Raw genomic sequence first — 20,320 nt, forward strand, 5'->3', positions numbered from 1 at the left:
TCTCTTTAAGAGAGGGTATCTGATGAAAGGGTGAAAAAAAAAGTAAAATGGGATCCATTCCCTCTCTCTTTGCGTCTCTTTTTGAATCGTTATTTATCTTTTTTTTACAGACTATGTATATATATATACAAAAATATAATTGAAGAATTTAACAATTTCTTAGTACATATATATATATATTTATACTTTAATATGTCTTTATTACATGCCTACAGAATACAACGCGAGCAACGAATCTACATAATTCGTTACGAATGAAAGAAATGTAGAAAAACAAAGATGGAGTCGACTCATTCTATCCCCACTTTTGAGGAGGTCACATCTTAATAGATGGGTATGTATTTACATGAGTCAATACTACATATAATATATAAACAGAAATAGCGTTTATATTCATGGAGGCTATAAAACCAATTTAATGAAAGATAAAATCTGTAATGGCTTTACAGATCTTTATTTGTTGGTATTTCTGGGTTGGTTGAGAATTCGTCACCATAGAAGGGTGTGTGCAATCCCAATTAAATCAATAATACATTAGGCTCAACATCATTTAACGTACATAGTTTGAAATATGATGGCTGGGATGTATATTTCATGGTCAAGGGTGAATTTATTTTCAATGTCATAAGGGGCTTCTAAATATCTTTTCAAAGAGATTGGTGTAACACTTTGTATTGGTTGAGTACCAGGACTATTTTATAATCTTAATTAATTTCTGTTTTGGGTAGATTTCCCCATGGATATCATCAAATAACAATCCTAATGCAACGGAAGTAGAAATAATCGGCAAGTTCACAAGACAACATCCTTTGTGCCTTTTAATTCAAGGTCTTAATATAATATGACCTACGCACGTTTCCTTATTTCACTGACCAAGAGGATAATTATGTCTCGAGGCACAAGAATGATATAACTTTGCTAATTATAATGGTGTGTATTCCATGAGTCAATATCTAATCATTAGAGCCTTGAACAATGAACATATCTCTCCTAAAAGTCTTATACTTATAAAGCTGCCAAAAGGTGAATTTTAGGTAGTAACTGAATATATTTTCTATTTATTTAATAATCATTGGGAGGCTTGTGCAAAATAGGAAAAAAGGTTATTGCGGAAATGCAACACGTTTTATTGTGTGTATTGCAAAGAGTGGTTATTGACCTTGATAAAAATATATTTACATTTTAGCCCTTATACGAATCTTATCAACACTACTTATTATTTCAAGAAGACTCAAAGTTGCAATAACGAAATGAAATATATTACATCGGTTCAGATCATAATACTTTCCTTGAGTTTTTAGCTGTCCCCTCCCAATCATTAAATGTATATTTAGGAATAAAAAAATTATCGACTCTTAGTAGTTCTTACATAAGATATCTTCTACGAGGGGTGACTAGGCTAGGGTGGCAGAACTACGTCCATAGTTTTATTGTTTGCCCATTTTAAAGATATTTCAACAATAACAACGGCAGCACAACAGCTGGTCCAAGTTGAGAAACCCGCAAGGGCCTTAATGATATTTTTAACTTTCAATATCTTACCAGCGTACACTCATCAAATGGGTTCTGTATACGACCCCTGAAAACAAGGAATCCAGTTTTCATTAATCCCCCATAAAAGCCAAGGTTGTTGGAAGTGAGAAGAAAGAAATGCTCATTGTCTTGTTTGAATTCAAGGGTATCATTTACAAGTACTAAATGTCTAAAAGCCACTCAAAGTACTATGTTGATGTCCTACAACCATTTCTGAAACATGTTAGAAAGAAAAGACAAAAAAGCTGGTGAATTGATGGGCTGCCCTATCAAAATAATGCTCATCATCATATCTCTAAGTACACCATGGACTTGGTTACTCAGAAAAATATCAGAAATTTCCCTCAGGCTCCTTATTCTCTAGATTTGTCTCCATGCAATTTCAACTGTTTCACTAACTAAAATAATATATTTTAGGAACAGGTTTTAGGACCAAATGGGCTTTTATGCAGGGGTTGATCCCATCCATCAGCAACAAGGGATTCATGCACGTCATGAAAGCCTGTTTGAAAAGAATGGATAAAAGTGCATTTAAGTCATGGAGAATAATGTTGAAAAGTAATTTTTATGCATTTATTTGTAAGATCTCAAATCAAAAAGTTATAAGCTTAGCCCATAAGTTGATCACTTGATTGATTTTACATGCTAATTTCGAATATAAATCGGGAGTTTGAGGAAATGATATTAAACTTTGTAGACTGTAGTGAATACATTATTATCAAGCAAGTAGTGATTTTTTTAGAAAATAACACATTTTTCGCTTCACTTCTATTCCCCTTTTATCATAAACAACGTGGGGAGTATGTACATAGTAAGGACGTATGAAAAACAATCTTTAAAACCTCGACAATTAATTTCCGAATTGGTTATTAACACAGATATAACAAAAGTATTATCTATAAAATAATTGGATACCAAAACTAAATGCTTAATCAAGAATTGATAAAGAAGGCGGAGCTAAAATATGATGCATATAAGATATAGAATCGATATTTCAGCCTGTGGGGTCGATAAATATCCCAAGAGAAGTACCATAGGGGTAACAAATAAGCGGTCATGTAAGGAAAAATAGTAAAGCAAGAACTCTAAATATGAAAATGGGATATTTGCCGGTTTAAAATATTTGGCCGTTATACCAGGTTTGTCTGTATATCAATATTAAGGAAACGAGAAGGAGAATCAAAGCCTCCTATACTCTAATTAGCCATATGTCCAAACAACAATTATGTGCAAGTAAATAGCTGTACAAATCTCAAATGTCTGCACCAAGTAAGATACTAAAGTACTTTTAAAAGCTGATTTTTATTATATTGTTTCATGTAAGTATATAAAAACATATTATGAAAGTGAAACTTTTTAATTATTTTTTATTTTTCTTTCTTGATAGAATATGTTGTATCTACGACGTGTATGCAAAAAAAAATAAAAAATAATAGAAATACAAACGAAACGAAATAAATTGCAAAATTATTCATTTTTTATAGTACATATATATTTGCATAATGGTACTATTTGAAACATGTTGGTAACTAACAAGATGTTCATTCATTTACTGGTATTTGTAAAGTAAGTTTATTTATAGAAATATTGCTATTTTATTTTAATCTCTCAACCTTTTTTTTTAAATATTGATCAAATGAAATAGTTAGTTGGTCAATTATGTCACTCACATAAACTGCTGAGCAACTTGGTTATTTAATATTTGGAATAATAGGTTCCATGTTTGGAAAATATTTCCTTTTAATTTTAAAATAATCTTTGAAATACTAATAATAGGGATACAACAGCTGACAGCAATAATAAGTAATTATTGATGCTGTAGGGACTCCCATGGCCATATCAATTTTATTGGATTTTGAAACTTTTCCTCCTAAAATAAACATGGGAAATAAACCCAAAATCAGTTGGTAATACCAATTCTTTCCAACTATGGAATTATTATTTTTAAAGTTGTGTTAAATTGTTTATATCCTAACAATACATACTAATTAGAAAACGACCGATAACTGGTTAAAGCACTGATAAGGGAATTAAATCTATAAATCGACAGCTGTCAATACAAAATATATAAATGTAGCGGGAATGACGATATATTTTTTTATGCATCTTCAACCTTTTATTCTCAAATAATAGTACAGTAGGAATTTTTTTTCAAGCAAGTTCCATCATTTCGCCTCCGCGTGGACTATTTTCTAATTATAAATACTGTTACCACTACTTTACAAGATATAATTGACAATATTAGTAAAGGATAAAAATTCAAATTGGATAAGGACATTATCTCCTATAATGCTAATAATATATGCCTCTTTTTGTAGTAAATAATTAAACTCCAACAAATATTTTCTTCGCATATAGCGAATTAGATCCAAATATAATGCTATTTAATCTTGGATATAAACTAGGATGTTAAAGCAGCCTTCTACAGCATGTTCCGCATACAATTGTCAGAATATAGTTAGCTGTTTTTTTGTTCAACATTTAAGGTTAGAATATCCGCAGTAATTTTTGGATTAACGTTTAGCAAGTACATAGATAAAGTTGTAAATCTCAAGAATTTGTTAGAGTGATACAACTTAAACAATATTTTAATTTTATTCTTGAGGACGGAAAATCTACGTATAAAATATAACCACGAGTGGGTGCTGTCATAAATGCATGATAGTAATGTTAAGGATTTGTTGGAAAATTATTAGTGCAGGGCCTTTGATGTACTCAGAGTAGAATTGAGGTTAGACATCGGGGGTAAATCCTATCAATGTTTTGTTTGATAATTAGGTAGACTTTTATTTACTTACTATATCTTAAAGCTGCTTGAATTCATTTTAATAAAATATTTTAACAGCTAAGCTGTTCCCCTCTTAAATATTATTCAAATGATTTGGGTTACTATTTTAATTTTCGGTTTCTTTTTTTAAATGCTTACGATTTACATTCCAAAAATCTGTAGCTATTTAAAAAAATCTGTAGCTAGCTAAATCCTAGTGTTGAGATTTGAAATGTTGGTAGGGACACAAATACAGGTAGAGCAAAATTTTACACCTTTTCACTCTGTTGTTAAATGTATGTAGACAAACTTAACTTCTAAAAATAAATATTTACTATTTAATATTTTAGTAAATTAGGCTGCAATTTAGCCAGAACTAAAAAAGAAAAGGGAATAATTTCTATCATTTTAATTCAAAGTTTCGGATTTATATAAAAAAATGTCATACAAGAAAAAGAAATCTTTAGAAAAATCGAAATTCGTATATATATTTTTTTACAACGTTTTACCTGACGAATGATTTTGTCTTTTTTTTTTTAAAGAAGGCTTAAAAACAATAAGAAAAAAATAATGGCAAAAATCTAATTTTGTGGTTTTAAGTCATTGTCTATAATATATATGCTAAGAAAATTATAACATACTAAGTTGAAAGAAAAGAAAAAGTGAAGAAAGATAAATGTGTGCCATTAGTGGTCCATCAAACATACTTAAATTGCCTTGTAATTAGGTTATATACACATAATTCATATATTAGTAAACATTAATTGTTTGACCTCTGCCTTAATGAAAAAATATGATGTACATTCCATTCAAAAAATATGAGTCCGCTCAATGACAACAACAAAATTTGGGGGGGGGGGTTCTAAAGAAACGGAATCTTATTCAACTCAGAAAAAAAAAGTAAAAATAATAATTATCTATGTAATGTGTAAAAAAAAAGCTCGCTTATATGTGATATTGCATGCCAGTGACCCATCTTAGTAAGCCTGTACATGAAATAAATAGAGTAATAGAGATGAGACTTGGTTTGAGATCGATTTTTCCCCGGTTCACTCATTAGTAATGTCGTGTCGGTTCAGTCCGGTCCCAACCAGCCTAATCCCACTTTTCGGTTCTTAAAGAAAATGGTCAGAATGGTAAAATCCATTCCTTTTGACGCCATTGAAATATTTTTCCGTTTTTGAACTATTTCGATACATAATACAATAAGTTATATAACATCTAAGTCAAAATAGTTATGCTTGTATTATGTTAAAATATAATGAGAACAGATATATTTTTTGAAATTTATGTGTAATTATCTTAATACATATATGTCCGATATATCTTATTTGACTTAATAAACCATTTAGATTTTGAATCAAAATTCGAAAGAACGACAGTTAAGGACTGGTCCTGAGAATAGAATGGACTGAATAATTAATGAAAAAAAAACACAAGTCATTAGTAATTTTGTCTCGAACGATATTCTGGTTGAGATTGCATTGAAATTAATATCGAAAGCCGACATTTTTTGTATTCAAGTTTTTAGTAGGGCCTGATTTTAATACAAAAATAGCATCAGCTGAAGTTAGACCAAATATGACTACTATAAGACCGGTGTAGACACAATATGGACAAAATTAGTTCAAGAGTTTTACACCAGGATTTCCAGACCAAAACTCAACACGAATATGTAAACCCATTTTCCCTTCTATTTTAAATGTCTTGATTTCTTGACTTGTTATTACTTGTACCTTCTTTTCGGCTAATGAGACGTGTAAAAAGTGAAGAAAAATATAAGCCTTGCCCTGAGGGCTTTTAAGTATCTTATAGATACATTTGTTCAAATGTAGTTTCCCTTTCAAGAATAAAATAACAAAAATTATATACATATACTATGTGACAGGCATCAAGCATATCCTGTAATTGACTACAAGTCAGTTTAACAGGGCTAAGAGGGCTTAAAATGCTTGGAATTTGTCGAAAAAAGTATAAATTGTTCTGTTTTTCTTCGGTGGAAAATACTTTAAGGAAATAGAAAAAGAAAATCGGGTAATAGAAAATTGCTTACTCATTTTTCATTAATTAATCTCCTTTTGATTATACCACTTGCAAATTTCTTTAGTTATTAATTGCAATTATCATTGCTTTGAGTTATTCATAGTTTTTACAGCTATTTTCGAGATCATTTGTTCGTTGGTTCTATTTATAAAGAACAATATGTTGGGAGAGATGATCATATTTGGGAGGAATGTAGATAAAAAAGTTCTTTTATTTCAACTTTTGATCAGTTTTCTACAATATCTTCAAGTTGTTTTATGAAACATGTAATTAGCAAACATAAAAGTAGTTATATCTATTTTTTTAAAGACTCTAAATGGATCGTCTTACAGATCCATATTCTTCAATTAATGATCGATAAGTTTTATTAAATAATTTTCTTCAATAAACGACCTATAGAATCCGATGATTAGAGGGGTAATTATTAACAACATTCGGAAATGGATTCATTGGTACATTTAATGGCAAATTCCTAATTAACCAGTGCATTATATCAGTAAATAAATAGTTTAAATTTAATGGATATACTCGTAGTTGATTTTTAAAAAGATTTTGAAGACAAAATAATAAATTTTTCTTCACTTTACCTTTAATTCCATAAATGTTTGATCCACACTTATTAAAGAAATGATTATAGGTAATCATTTTAATTTTTTTTTATAAAAAATAGGTTATTTCATTTGATTTAATGTGTTTTGGGAGGTAACTATATGTAGATATTCATAAATAAATTTGTAAATAACTATTCTATATACAAATATTATCCACTCCAATAACTGTCGCATAAAATGAATTCTATTTTGTATAAAAAACTTTGCAAATATCCATAAACATATATGTATAAAGCGAAAATGAAATGTGATCACTTCAGCAATCAAATAAATATTCAACATAATTTCTAATTTACAACTGCATGACGGATCAAGTGAAAAATAACTGAATAATGCAGTTAAGTGTGTGGATTTACAATTGAATGATGTCCATACAGCACACACTAACAAATGGCAAATTAAAAAGGAAATCCATGACGGGTTTTCTGACTCCATCATATATTTGATTTTACATTGTATGTATAAAAAAAAAAGAAATTTGTAAAAAAATACCAAACATTTCCAATGAATTAATAAGGAGAAAATATTTATGTATAAAAATAGTCATCGACAACCCTTATTATTCTAACAATTATTAATATATAATAATATGACGTCACACCAATAACTCTGTTAATTCCCTCCCCCCTTACATAACAACAATACGGAAGACATTTTGTTTCCCTTCCTTTCCTTTACTCTTGTCCTTCAAAAGTGTCACATATATCAATTTTTTATTTAATTAATTTTTTCATAACACTTCGTAGAAAAATATTTAATTTATTAACTTTTTATTATATATTTTGAGAGGTGTTCATGGTTTAAATGGGACATTACATACTTAACAAGTTATTTTCAAACATGGAGCAATAATTACAAAAATTGTAAATATACTTATACAAGAAAAAAATAAAATTTTATGCCTTAATATTGTAGGTAACACTTTTTAGGACCATTTGAAGCTTTAATTTTAATAACAATGGATTTTTAATGGTCAAAACAGGAGGAAAAAAAAAAGATCATTTGATCGCTTTAGATATTCAAGATCCTTCATATGGAGCCTCCATCCTCTTTATTATACTCCAATCCTCCCCCAAAACAAATCATATTACAAATACTTTATAAATTTACAAATTTGTTAATTTGTAATCGAATGATCATTTCCTTATAGATACAAAATATGGGTTGTTATATAAGAGTGCCCCATCCTATAAAATTTGAAGCCATACTTATATATAGGAAATCCAAACTTTATCTGTTTTCCTCTTTTTGTGATTAGCCATGAGTCACTAATTTAAAGACCTAAAATGTTATTCTAGCATTAAATAGCCGAATTAATAATTATGTCTAATGTAAATAAGTAAACGAGGCATAATTATTTCTCTATATAAATTAATTAATTAGTAATCACTTGAGAAGAGAATGGTATATTTATGGCCAAAAATAAAATAAATGAATTAATTCATTTTATTGTTATTTATTTTTGCGAAAAATAATCAGATATAAATATAAATTTATCTTACCTAAAAACTCAACAAATATGTGTTGACTTGGATCTATATCTTTTTTTTAGTACAATTTTCCTATGATGATTGATCGATACTTTACGAAATAGACAGAGGAAGAATTCACGTTTGACGAAAAAACTTTTTTTATAGAAAAATATGACTAATTTTTTTTTTTTTCAATTTGAAAAATTAAAATTAAAGACGTATTTTTATTCAATGAATATATTTTTTACTTTACACGAGCTAAAATAAAGTCAAACTAAAGAACCTATGGTAGATTTTTTTCCAAGAGGAATCCAATCTTATACATAGAAATGCTTTATTATAATAAAAAACCGCCGGTGACTTCAACGAGCGCGTTGTTGTTGTCGGAAATTATAATTCATCAAGAAGTCCTTTTTTTTCTTCTTCTTGAATCTTTTTCTTGGGAGCGTTTACACGCACTCTTCTACGTGTAATAACTATTTTTACTCATCTTTACTCATCGAAATCCGCATTGCTAAAAAAACAAACCAATGTGTGTTATTCAGAAATGCGATGAGGTATTTTTTTTCCATACATTTTATCTATTATGTACATTTGAAACATTTCTTTTGCAAAAAATCCCACATCATATGACAAAGATACACACAAAGGATTTCCCTCTGTTTGCAAAAATAAATAAATATATGAAACATAATAATTAAGGGATTATCAAAGGTAATTGCAAATTTGGCCACATATCCGGATAGGGATTGGCTCCTATTTTTTTTTAAGCGGAAGCAACTCCTTGATTCTATAATTTAATATCCTCTAAATCCTCCCACAAATAAATACATTATATAATGTAATATAAAAGTCACGAAACCTATCAATGCATTTTTTTAATTTTCAAATACAAATACTTTAACTCAAATAATAATTTTGGTCTGTACATAAAAGTCCCTTTTCATGAAATCAGTATCTAATCATGGTGAAAATTATGAAAGTTCAGATATATTTAAGAAATCATTTTGTTGTAGCAAATTTAGCTATAAATAGCCAATGTATTTTTGATATGTCAAAATCAAGGAATTGTTACGTATATTTCACGTTGCTTGAAGATAGTTTGTTGACCCATTTGTTGATTAACAGACAAAACAGACAGCAATTTGCCTGTAAAAAGTATTATTCCCTTTGTACTATTTGAATTTTTTTGGCGAATATTGAAAGTCAAATATCTCAGTTCAAGCTTTTGTTTTTGCGCTGGGTTAACGAATTGCAATTCTTATAATTTTAAAATTCATCACAAGGAAGTCTACAATATAAATATATGTTTACATATTTCAGAAGCGAAAATAAGCTAACTGCAATGCACCATAAGTTTATTCAGTGCATGACTATTCTATGTGACTTTCTGATTCAGCTAGTAGAATTCTGTCATTGATAAAAGCTAAAAACTAAATAATTATGGAATGTTACTTGATTGGAGATGACAAGAACTACATGGAAACTCCAATTTTAAATAGTGATGGAAATTCTTACTATTAGCTACAGTGGTGTGTAATTATGTGTTAATAAATATAATTACAACACTTCTTTACTTCAAAAAAAACAGACAGCAATTTGCCTGTAAAAAGTATTATTCCCTTTGTACTAATTGAATTTTTTTGGCGAATATTGAAAGTCAAATATCTCAGTTCAAGCTTTTGTTTTTGCGCTGGGTTAACGAATTGCAATTCTTATAATTTTAAAATTCATCACAAGGAAGTCTACAATATAAATATATATCAACATTCTTTCAGAAAGCGAAAGAAAATAGGTTCCAAATTAATAAAATATCAACTTAGCTTTTATTTATTACTTGCTTTGTAAGTCTATTTTGATCAAAGATTGAAAAGCCTTCCATCTGATCAATATTTTTTTCTTGAAACCAATTGCCAATATCTTATGGCCTCAAAATAAATGGTACATTGATTAATTAGCCGATTTGTCTCCTGCTAATTCGAAGAAATATACTTGTTGCATAAAAAGTTTCAAAAGTACACACACAAAAAAACCAGATTTGAATACAACTGTTTATAACTACATATGCCATCAGTACAACTCATTTGCAGTTCAAAAGCAGAGGTGAAGATTTAAAAGTCCAAGCCCAGTAATGCATCATGAGTTGGAGGTTCGATCAGAGGCTGTGTGTAGAATAAATGTTGGATCATCAATTAAAAACGTTGCTAGTGAAATGGATATACCATACAGAACTGTTCAGAAATGGTGGATAAGGTCCAAGGAAGTCGGTAGACTAAGAGACAAGACTGAAAAGGGACGGAATAAACTTCTTAGTACCAAAGCAAAAAATATTATTATCAAATCTTTGGGGAAAAGACTTCAAAGCTGCAGAAAATTGTTTTATCAGGGACTGGCGAAACGTGCTCCAAGGACACTGTTAACTGATATCTGAGAAAAACTTTTGTTTGCAAGTCCTTCAAAAGGCCAAATTTGAGTTCTCGAAAATGGCTAGGAAACTGTCTCCGTAAGACTCGAAAAATACTATCTTTAGTGACGAGTCACCCTTTCCTCCGTTTTGTATCCAAAACAAGCAGGTAGATCGAATTTGGGCAAGAGATCGGGAAAATACTACTATGCCCGTTGATACCAAGTTGAATCCAAGTCGGGGGAGCAATGTCAGCTTCTAGGCTCTCTAACCTTCACATACTACCTCAAAGAATTCCTTGACAGCTCATAGCTATGTCTCAAATATATCGGAAGGCCATTTTGAACCACTTTGAGCCAGAACAAAATCTACGGGTCCAATTGCATTAAGAAAATTGGTTCACAGGAGGTCTGACGTGATTTTTCAGCACGACGGTGCTTCTGCACATACTGCTGCCGTGACTGAGTAATGGCTCAAAGTAAGTAAATCTTCAATTTTGGATTAAGTTGATTTGGCCAGGTAACAGCCTAGATATCGACCCAATTGAAAATCTTTAGTGAATTTTGAAAGACAGGCTTGACAATCTGCCTTCTGTTCCTCGAAATTTGAAATTTCTAAAGAGAGAGTGGTACAAAATTCCTCTGGAGACTCTTCAAAATATAATTAATTTTATGCCAGCTCGTTTAGATTCTATATTTAGTAATAAAGGTTCTAAGATTGTAAGCTAAACAGAAATATGTGTTTTTTGCACTGAATTATTTGTGTTTATTCAATGTATTTATGTTGAACCATAGTGTATAAAGATAAAAAAAATATTTATTTGTCATACTGAAGGGATTTCAACTATTAGTGTTATGAAGTAAGATTTGATGAACTCCAATAAAACTTGTCAAACTGTGTATATTCATTTTTTTGTTAAATATATAATAGTTAAGGCTAATGATTTAATAATTTACAAATTACCAACTGATTATGTGTCTTTTTTATTTTTATTAAAGGAAAGGTTGCGAAATGCTACGTTAATATCTATACAATAAGTGTTTTGAAAGTAAATTGGCTAAACCCAAATGATTTTAACTAAATAATTTGATTTTAAGTGATAAACTCTGTGTACACTAATATATCATCAATTTTACTATATATCAAACTGTCCTCTAAAAAAAGGCCGTAATTAGTTGGTTTTTTAGACAATTACGCCATTCCTCAAAAACTAGAAAAGTCCCATAGATTCAGATTATGACCAATTAGTCTATTTCAACAATTAAATGAAGAATAAGCTTATTCCTAGCACGTATCCCTGAACTTTTTCTTTCAAAATAAATAGAAACAACCCAAAAACCAGTTGTTTGCAATTAGCAAATTATTCACCTCTACGCAGTTCTTAAATAAATACAATTATATTCAGAGCTTAACAAGAGCCAATTCAAATTCCACCAATCAGCCCTAAAAAAATTGATAATAAGGGGAAAGCAGGAAAAAGCTGACAAAGAAATATATGCAAATTTTTCTGTTAGTAAGGTTTTGCATCGCAAGGAAAAATATTATGAAAGATTCAATACCTACAGATTAAAGCCTTTTTTTCTATGAGAGGAAATGTTGAAAGATATGACGAAATCGTTCTGAGATTAAAGGTTAGATGGATGCACATTGTCTCGGATCCAAGTGGGTTCAGATCTTTAGATTTAAATATTTGAATATATCCAGATTCGAATTTTTTTATTGACAGGTACTTGTCTTTAATTTTATTAGCACTTACCCGAAGCTAATACCTAATTATAATTAGCTCCGGATTATGGTTAAATTTTTACTGATTACTAATGCTAAAACATTGTATAACCAAGTGTTATTACTAATGAAACATAATCATTAGTTATAATTAGTTTTATTTCAATAACGAGGTGATGCAACTGGGTATATAGATGTCGCTCCAATCTCTAATCACTAATAGAGATGTTAGGTTCAATAACAATAATACCTTTTATTTTAACTAAGATTAAGTATTAATCAATACAATAAGTTTTGGAGTTCGAGTACCCAAAACCAGTTTGGGTCATATATTTTTTCGGATAATACAAGTTTACTTATACCGTACTGGGTTACTTCGGCTCTTTGTCCAACCTTTCAAATCAATTGGGAGTTAGTCGATTCTTCTGAATAATCTAATTATAATTTAATAATTATTTTGGGGAGCTGTTCACAGGTTAAAGGAGTCAATTTCACGTTCAAAAAAATCAAAGTTCAGAAATTCCGTGTATGTAGTTTGAAATGAATATTCATCATTTTCCACACGATGTTTGTAAATTCCAGGATTCGTGAACACAGGTGGGTTACGTGTTCAAAAATCATCCTTGTAAGATAATACAGAAAATACTTGCTCAATAAACCAGTATAATTAAAATTACGGTATTAACATCTAAATAAATATATAAATATTTCATGATTACAACAAGGAAAGACTCCAAAAGAATGCTTGTTCGTTGTCAGCTCTTCATAACTGATAGAGCTCCTCGACAAATCATAGGCAATGCTTTGAAATCGTTGCTATGAGTGTGGGAAGAGATTTTAGGAATTTTTTGGAAAATTATTTTTGTTCAAAAGAATGTACCTAATTGTTCAAATATTGTTTTTATTTTTTAATTGACCTTCTATTGGTTATGAAAAGGAATCATAATAATTGCTTGAGTTATGTTAAAAAATCTTTCAATTACAAATTATACGTGCTTACATTTCAAATCTTCTTCAAAAATGGGTTGATTACTTTTATTGACTTGGGATTAGAGTTGGTCTGGTCTAAAACTAACCAAACACTCCGGTCATGATAAAAGGATTCAGTCAGTCCTAATACGACCGGCTTGTCCTTTAATGGAAACTACAACAGCTGAAATGACGTAGTAATACTCGAGTATTATACATTATAGCTATCTTTAATTATTTTTTCGTTTGTATAATCTTTAATCCTAGCTACGAGTTAAGAATATAAAAAGATAACTAGGACAGTAAGACCGACTAATCGGTCTTTCAGATCGTTGAATGGTAAAAATGAAATGAAACAAAAAAAGATATTTAAAGGGGAGGGATTAGGAAATTTAAAAAAATTGTGACGCTGTTATTGTTGTAACATTTAACGCCACTCGATTAGCTGGTACGAAGTATTAGTTGTTTTGAAAATGGATCATAATCAAAATTTTCGATTTTTTTTTTTCATCGAATTTTAATTTTTTTTGGTTAGAAATTGATATTTTTTTAAATATTCATAGTTATTGACTAAGAACTTTCTGTTTTTGCCGATTTGTATGAAACAATAGATTATTCATATAACACCTCCAAAAATTAGATTTTTCCAAAAAATACATGGTTTTATCCCTTTTTTTATGAAGTTTGTACCCATTCTAAGGTCCGAAATAAAAAAATTGTATTTTTCCTGTTGATTGATCCACTGATTCAATATTACATGGAGTTAGACATCCATGAGTCATTGTCAAATTGCTCAAATATAATAAGTTAAACCGATTCAAAAATAAATATTTTTTTAATTTGAATTTGTTTTTCACATTTTTCCTTTTGTTTAAGATGAACTCAAAAATAATTTTTTTAGGGATTTCAATATGTTTTATATCCTGCCTCATCGTCCTTAAAATTTTTCCAAAATGTCCTTTTTGATATTTATTTGTCGTTTTTGGACAATAACTATAGATGAAACAAGCGATTTGACGCCATGTTACACGTCTAGAACCCTTTTATTTCGACATCTCTATAAACGCTTAGTCTTTACCTTCAGTTAATATTTGAGAGATATGGTCAATAAATATAAGTTGGAGAAGCTCAGGATTGTGGAAATATAATCATGGAGTAATGACGTAAGGGAGAACCATTATTAAGGGCGTAATACTAGTGGGTTCTTAAACGATCAAAACATATATTTTTTCTAGGAGAGGCTGTTAAAGACTAAGGTTAATGGTATGTCACTTTATATAATCTGATGCATGTCTTAATAAATCCATAATAGCTCGTGCTAACCAAGTATGAGAGCCATTGTTTTATTCTTTTTAGGTATACAATCCACCAAAATTCACCCTTATTGCGAGCCCCAACACTAAAAATGTCAAAAGTTAAAGTAAATTTGATAGGGCTGCCCATAAATTCACGGAAATTTATTTCGTCTTAGGCTTATAAATTCACCAAAAATTTGCAAAGTGAGTCAATTGCAGTAGTATTTGCATGGTTTGAGTTGAGACTCGCTCACCTACTTTTGTGGATAAATTTTAGTTATTTTATGCATTGTTGATTTGAAGGTTTTTTTTTTCTTCAAATGAGATGACTTATATCCATTTATTTTTTCGAATTATATATATGCACTTGGACATTTGAGTTGTATGTTTTTACATCAAGATGGAAATAGTAGAAAAGATAATGTAAAAAAAGAACTCAAAAAACTCTCAGAATACATACCCACTTTAAAAAAGCGTCTTGACTTTTTTTTTATCTTATAAAAAGTATTTTTTTTTAATTTGCTATTTCAATTTAAATTAATAAATATTTTCTTAATTAAGATGGAAAAGTGATTCATTTGATGCAATTAATATAATGGACTATATTTTTTGAAGGAATTTCTTTTAACATCATGATAAAAATCTGTATACAGACAGTAATGCTTTGAATTACGAGCAATTTCTGTCTCAGATAAGTTATGGATAACCAAGACTGGTTCAAATCTTAGTTTTAAGTAATAATTTATGAATTGCATTTCATCTTGTAATAATATATTTGTAAGAGAAGGGATTAATAGCAGAGCTCTATTCATTTTTTTTATAGATCAGAGTCCGATTCAAGTCCGGAATCAATTACTATAGCTCTGACCAATAGTTTGTTATAATATACAAAGAGTTGTAAATAATAAGACTTTTCCTGTATGCCTAATACAAAATATAGTAACTCTGACAATTAAAAGAAGGTTTTAAAGGAGAGCTCCGTAGCTGTCAAGACATTCCATTAGATTAGTTGCAAGCAGCTGTGAAATGAAGAAAATAAATTCAAAAATTTTATTCCGTATTTAAGAATGACACAAACAAGGATTACTCCGATATCAATCCTCAATTTTACTCATAGTCCAAAAAGGGACCTACAAGGATCATGTCTCCTTAAAAAAAACATCAGTGACTCTCTTCATCACACCCTTTTTAATGAAATATTATTTCCTCAAAAAGTAACAAGTAATGATAACAGCTTTAGAAAATAAAACTACACTGTTCAGGTTGTAACTACACAAAGTGTCGCACTCGTCTAGGGTCAAATTTCTAATCAATAAATCATTATAAACATAAATAGTTAAGCTCCATCTTTTATAAGCAGACACAAATGTTCAATCAAGTTTGGATCTATATAGGAGAGGATGTTCACTACTCAGGAATTAACGAGAGAGACAATGGAGAAAGGTTGCGTGTGAATAACCGTTGAAAATGAGTCAGTCCTTTGACAAAATAATTTAACGAGTCAATCGATATAAATGATTTTAGAAGCAGTGTCCAACTCTGACGGATGAATTGTCGTAATTTGTGTGATTAAAAAAAGGAAATGCATTAGGAAGGCATTATTGTTTTTTGTTTTTTTGAAAATTACTCAAAGGGAAGCTACTCAATAACTGCATGTCTTATAAATGGGAATGTTTACTGTACATATTTACAAGTGAATACTGACCATTTATATTTTGAAATAAAAGGAATAATTAATTACATTTAGGTACATAAATGTTCATTAGTGTAGCCTGGATAACAAGTGAATAAATCTTTCCTTAATCTTGTAGTTAAAACTTTTCATTTCCCTTCTTTTGTAAGGAAATATATTTAAGAAATAGAGATTTTTCTTAAGGGTAGACAGGATTATGTATTTCTTTTTTTTAGGAAGGGGGGGGTTCTACGCCCACTTCTATTCAAACATAAAAAATATCTTTCTTAATACTCAAATGAATTAAATACAATTTATATGCTCATGAATAAATACAAATATTTTCCGGTAAAAATAACCCCTTTAGCCAAATCACCCCCTCCTATAAAACCTTGTCGAAGTAGCCAGTATTTCCGCATTTAAAAGCAATAAAGCTTCTTTATTAAATCATCTCTTTAACAGAGCCCATGTTTACTTTAACCATTGAATAACACTAATTGACATTAAACTATTCCGTAGTTGACTGTTAGTAATTAAATTATTGTACATAAAGATCTTAAAGTGACAAACACAACATCTCAAAATATTATTTCTTTTGGGTGGCAAAAAAACTAAATAGGAGTTACGTTCAAAGCATACTTTTTGCATTTAGACTTAGAAAACATCGAAAATGAGGAAAAGCTGCTGTACTATTAACACCATTAACTGAAAAGAATGTTTCTTAATTCTTCATATTATGAACTTCTAATTTATATTCGTTTAATGGATTATAAACTGAATTTGTATAAATAAACATTAGGAGCAACAGTGATTCAAACTTACATACATTAAATTCAGGAGAGAACGTTGTCCATTGAGCTATGTCGCTCAATTTAATTAATTTAATTTATCATATAATTAAAATATGATAAATATTTAATGAATAAAAATTAAAACTATTTTTCTCTTTTTCATTCTAAGGTCAGAAGGGAATTATTCACCATCACGCCACTAGATATAAAAACTTAGTCATATTCAGTTGTAACAACATTCATTTTTATTACAAGTTATCAACAGATACTATTATTTTAATTTTCACAGGCCATTAAATAATTACCCAATTAATATACACAAAATCCAATTACCAAATATTATAATTATTATCACAAGAGAATTATTCTTTATTTGTAGAGTTCCATACCCTTTGTTAAAAGCAATTTAAAGCACCAAATCGTATAAAATCTCAATTTTACACATTATATAAATAAATTTATGTCGTATACAAGTTGAAAATTTTTACTAATAGAAAGTAGCTTGTATAAACAAATTGTAAAAGTTGATTCCAAAAAGAAAGGTAAATCATTTACAGAACATGAAGTGAAGAGAATACAAAAAATTAAATATTTTATGTATGGCCGACCCATTAATAGCATAATTGAAAATCGTAGTTGGAATCAAATACATTTAGATATCTTAATTTCAATTGGGGAGGGGGGGGGGAGGGAATGTTGATATCTTGGGTCCACTACAGGTCCTTTGTATAAATGTACAATGTATGGCCCTTTTTATAGGTTCATTGTCCTTAATTTGTGTTGCCGATCTAAGTTTTCCATAATAACGGAAGTCTATTCGCTCAATTTTTTGTCATTCAGTGCTGAAAGAGTAGGCGTGTTCTCAAATAATGCACTGTCATTGAAAACCCTTTATTATATTTCCCATCCTTCTTCTTAACTTTGCCTTAAAAAGGTGGAGGGAGAACAGGTCCCTTATCAGTTGGTAGTTAGCCAATTACACAATTATCACAAAGTGATGGTTTTTTTTAAATTTTATTATTATTATTGTTAATGTTGTATCGATCCTTATTTAGGAGTAAGGACCCCAATCCCCTCCAGTTTAGTTCCTTATATCAGTTCTTAAAGAAGGTAAAATTGCTCCCTTGTTACGTCATTAAAGTCCCCCCCCCCCTTTTTCAATGAATATGTTATATACTAGACTAAATTATATAACTAAGTAAATATATAAATGCACCTATTATATTGCATTATGATGAAAACATTAATATTCTTTACAAAATATGTTCAATGCTCTCAGTAGCTTAATAAAATATCCACATTTTTAGGAAAAATTCAAGGAGCAACAGTTGAGGACCGGTCTCAAGAACGGACTGAATAAATAAGGACCAACATTTTAAAAACTTGTCCCATCGTTACTTTGATTATTTGTGGCAATCTTTTTTACTAAAAGTAAAAAAAAAAAAAAATGCCCAAAATCAGTTGATAGGTATCCAGTTATAACCCAATATAGAGTTATTATTTTAAATTTGCAGAGAAATGTTCTCAGCTTATGAAGAAATAGTTATAAAACAACCGGCCAACGTTAAGCACAATTATTAGGGGTAAGTAAGTAGAAAAGTTGTCAGCTGAATACCAAATCAAGTCCTCATTTTGATGATAGTGTCTTCATATACCAAAATCCATACTATATTTCAACTATGAAAGTCCCCTTATAAAGACTAATCGAGTTAATATAATTTTTTTTTTATACTTTTTACTGCCTTGTTGTAAAAACAATTTTCTTTTTGGTTTTTTCAGTTGAATTCTTTAAACTTTCTTTTGAAAGTTGAGGTGATTTAATAAATCAATGACTACATAAACATACTTACATATAAGTAACGATAATAATACTCCTTTACCGTGACTGAAAGGGTGGGAAAAATAACCGACAGAAAACAAAACAAATGTACTTACATAGACATTAATGAAGTGTATATTATTAGTCAAATTTAATTTTATGACTTTTTATTACAACTAATATTCATAATTACATATGTCTTCAAAATATATATGTATGCATGTATAATAAAGTAATATATGACTTTTAAAGGGCTTGAAGTCCTTGTTTACATATCATTACGCAGAAAGAGAAGTATGGAAACTTCTAGAGAGGATAGTAAGGTCACATCCTCAAATTAAGCTGACAAAACAAAAAGAAATCATATAAATTACTTTAGATGTCCTCCAAATACGAACGCTGTGTGGACTTTATTTTGTGACTCCGTACCGGGCACACGCCCAAAGAAGGCAAAAAATCTCTAGATAAGGATACTAGAGATATGAAATTAATGTTAATAGTTACAGTGTCATATTAAAATTTTAAATTGGTACAGTTTGTTCAAGTGGGATAATTAAAACAGGATTTATTCAGGAAAAACCAACATTTTTAAGAACTTTATGTTTTGAGCAAAATATATATGGTCTCCTAGCCTGCCGGATCTGCACCTCTTGGACTACTATATGTAGCGTGTTTTGGAGAGAGAGTCCAATGAAAGTATAAATAACACTGTTCACTCCTTGAGGGCTCCCATTCTCGAGGCAGTCACCAGCATGGTCAATCAGTTCTTTATCAACACCTGTACCAGATTAAGGGTCAGGGTGGAGGCTGTGGTGAAGCTAGAGGTGGGTTGTTTCAGTGATTCCCTTCACTATGAATCCCGTGTAATAGCAAAATCTTTTTGAGCTGCTGAATTAATTTTAGGAAATAAATTATAATATACATTATCCTTAAATTTTCCGGATTTAAAATACTTACCCTCTATAGAAATGATCAAAACTCGAATTAGCTCTAACTTCAAAATTAATATTTTGTTCAAACTCAAACTTGAGTAGACGCAGTACTCAAAATTCACCATTAAAAATCACATGTACAAAATGCTGTGCGTACTCACAGTCATAGGTTGTACCAATTTCAACTCTTAGCTACATATACATACCCTGTAAGTTTAAAAAACAGGTTGAGTAGGCTCGTAAATAATTCATCTATATAATATTATGAACTTGTGTACGTACTTTTA

At 29.7% G+C, this 20,320-nt stretch overlaps 1 protein-coding gene across 9 annotated transcripts in view; it reads right to left on the reverse strand.

The window, feature by feature from the left end:
* LOC121114036 (uncharacterized) overlaps positions 1-8,837 on the reverse strand; it is a 77,239-nt gene extending 68,402 nt beyond the window's left edge. For 3 of the 9 annotated variants that reach the window (XM_071887082.1, XM_071887081.1, XM_071887080.1), the window contains exon 1: positions 8,457-8,739. The gene's annotated coding sequence lies outside the window, so the exon portion shown is untranslated. Of the gene's footprint in view, positions 1-8,456 lie in introns of all 9 variants that reach the window. The other 6 variants (XM_071887085.1, XM_071887084.1, XM_040707853.2 and 3 more) reach the window with 3 other exon arrangements.
* Between the last annotated feature and the right edge of the window lie 11,483 nt (positions 8,838-20,320).

The sequence above is a fragment of the Lepeophtheirus salmonis genome, chromosome 3, assembly GCF_016086655.4.
Source record: "Lepeophtheirus salmonis chromosome 3, UVic_Lsal_1.4, whole genome shotgun sequence".
In the NCBI taxonomy this organism is placed as follows: domain Eukaryota; kingdom Metazoa; phylum Arthropoda; class Copepoda; order Siphonostomatoida; family Caligidae; genus Lepeophtheirus; species Lepeophtheirus salmonis.